Source organism: Mastomys coucha, unplaced genomic scaffold (genome assembly GCF_008632895.1).
Source record: "Mastomys coucha isolate ucsf_1 unplaced genomic scaffold, UCSF_Mcou_1 pScaffold8, whole genome shotgun sequence".
Classification (NCBI taxonomy): Eukaryota; Metazoa; Chordata; class Mammalia; order Rodentia; family Muridae; genus Mastomys; species Mastomys coucha.
The window spans coordinates 58370-61313 of NW_022196914.1; the positions used below are offsets into that span (position 1 = coordinate 58370).

The following is a 2944-nucleotide window of genomic DNA, read 5'->3' on the forward strand; positions in this document are numbered from 1 at the left end:
TAAATGCACTCACAAATAGCAATAGCTTGTATTTATTATTAAAAGTTGCCAGGCACTCAATAAAAAAATCTAGTCTGCAAAGCAGAAGTACTGGATCAAAGCTTACTTTTTTTTTTTTTAGGTTTATTTATTTTATTTTATGTGTACAAGGGTTTTGCCTGTATGCCCGTATGTACATTACCTGCATGCTTGTTCACCTTAGAGGTCACTAGAAGGCGTCAGAATTCCTGAAAATGGAGTTACAGCAGTGAGTTTGCATGTGGATGTTGGTAACTAAAGTAGGTCTTCTGCAAGAGCAACAAAGGCCCTTAATCACTAAGCCAGTTCTCCTGCTCTATGAGCTTCTGATTCGGGGAGCTGAGAACCTGTGTTTGAAAAATTAGTGAAAAATACCGTCTTCTGGATATGACATAAACATTGTGATTGTGAACTCAAAGCAGCTTTGTCTATTTACCTGCTCTGGGCCTGCTCAAGACTGGCATCATCAAATGTCAATCACAGACAAGGGAAGGGCTCATCTCTGCTGAACAAATGGCTCCTGATATATGCTGGGAGACTGTCTATCAGTAGTATATCTATTTTTTTTTTCACACAATGAAGTTCTATTCATCCTCAACGACTAGAGAAAAGCAAGCTCACTGGTGCCTCATTTGAGAATGCTGTCATCTTGAGCTTCTGCCAGTTCTTAATCTGTTTCAACTCATCTAGTCTCTTCTTTTCCTCCGCTGCTCCTCTCCTCTCCTTCTCTGCTCGGGGTTTTAGGTAATTGTAGTGCTTGGTGCCATATGCCATGCCGAGGATCAGAGCGAAGTACCGGCCGAACTTGATGAGTGGAGAGACCTGAACTCGGGGCACCATTTTGTCCGTGACCTTTGCACCGAAAGCTCAACTGAGGCAGAAGACAGCGAGAATGCAAGACGCCTCCTGAAGCCAGAAAAGCGCATGCCAGTTGTATATCTATTGATGAACCTGCTGGGCTCCAACCCAGTGGAGCCCAATAACTCAGTGGGTCACAATACAAAGCAAAGAATCAGGACTGTGGGAAAGTGATTTATAGAGAGTGGGAATTGATAGAGGTGTGTGTGGAGGGGAGAAGACAGGTGCAGGGGAGGGGAAAGTGCCGAGAATTTGTAATATACTAATCTAAAATGACAGGTCTAGGTAGAATCCTTATCATCATTTCACAGACTTAACCATTTTCTCTAAGATAATTTTATTTACTCTGATACAAATTTGAGATCCTATCATTGTGTTATGTGCAACCACAGGCACTCAATCTTGATTAATGTGAACAAAAAGAGAGTGTATTGACTCAAAACTGACCATGCTGAGGTTGGCCAAGACTCTAACAACTCCAGGTGTCTGATCTCTTCACCTCCTGTCCTGGCTGGCTCTGTGTGTCAACTTGACACAGGCTGGAGTTATCACAGAGAAAGGAGCTTTAGTTAAGAAAATCTATGAGATCCAGCTGTAAGGCATTTTCTCAATTACTGATGGGGTGGGTGGTAGGGCCTCTTGTAGGTGGTACCATCCCTGGGCTGGGAGTCTTGGGTTCTATAAGAAAGCAAGCTGAGCAAGCCAGGGGAAGCAAGCCAGTAAGGAACATCCCTCCATGGCCTCTGCATCAGCTCCTGCTTCCTGACCTGCTTGAGTTCCAGTCCTGACTTCCTTTGGTGATCAACAGCAACGTGGAAGTGTAAGCTGAATAAACCCTATCCTCCCCAACTTGTTTCTTGGCCATGATGTTTTGTGCAGGACTAAGACACTCCCTTTAATTTTATTTGGCAAATCAGATTATTATCTTTCTTATCAGCACAGGGAAGAAAAGGTTCAGGAATTGCTCTTGACTGTCTGCCTTTCCTGATGTGTCTTAATTTGATGTGATTCCCCTCTTTGATTTACATGGGTTGGAGGCAGCTCTACCTGAAGCATATATAAGGAAGTTTCTCTATTATTTCTCTTATTGTTGTAACAACATATTGATTAAAACAACCTAAGAAAAGAACGGCTTATTGTGGCTCATGATCCAAGTGGTATCATTCATCTTGACAGGGAAGGGGTGGTGAGGTGGCTGGCCACACTCTCTGCAGGCAGAGAGCAGAGAGTGACGGGCACTTGCCCTTGTGTCCCCTTACTCTTTGTTCCTCTTTATTCAGTCTAGACCCTAACTCACGGTGGACCCACTTTCAGGGTGGGTCTTCCATCCTCAGCTAAACAAATCTCTCTGAAAACACACTCACAGGCATTGCCTGCAATCTGTGTTCTAGGTGATTCTAAGTCCAGGTAGGTTGACAGTGAAAATGTAGTTTTTCAACCAGAAGGGGAAGTTCAATTAGCAGAAGAGAGAGAGGAAGGAAAGATATTTGCTGATCTGAAGGAAACAACAGATATGCATCTACACTTCATAGTTTCAATTCTTGTTATTATTTTTTGCTTGATATTTTATGCTCATCATTTTTCATGTCCTCAGGAATCGCGATTCCCCTCTCCCTGCCCAGACTGGATGTCTCAGTGTAGCCCAGGTAATCTGCAAGTCTATTTGCCTGGGTTAGCCTTCAGCCCATGATCTCCCTGATTTGGCCTATTGAGTCCTAGGGTTACAGATATGTACAACCACATGTACCTTGAAAGTCTACTATTTTATTACCAAATAACACTCTACTTTATAATGAGAACTCTATTGGTTATTTAGTATTGTGTAACAAATTATGTTTTCAAATTAGCGGCCTACATCAACAAAAATATGTATTGGGTATTTTAGTATGAGGAATCTCACAGGGTTTTGTTGGATATTCTGGCCCAGGACTTGTCATAAGATTGCAGTCTGTTGGGGTAATGATGTCCCATCTAAGCGTGGCTACTCACTGCCACTTAATCTCAACATGATGACCCATGCTGGGGTGTTGATGGTGGTGAGGCAGAGGGTGGTGGTGAGGCAGGGGGT

General features: G+C 43.1%; 1 pseudogene; it reads right to left on the bottom strand.

The window, feature by feature from the left end:
• Positions 1-578: 578 nt before the first annotated feature.
• Positions 579-858, bottom strand: LOC116083703 (annotated as a pseudogene).
• Between the last annotated feature and the right edge of the window lie 2086 nt (positions 859-2944).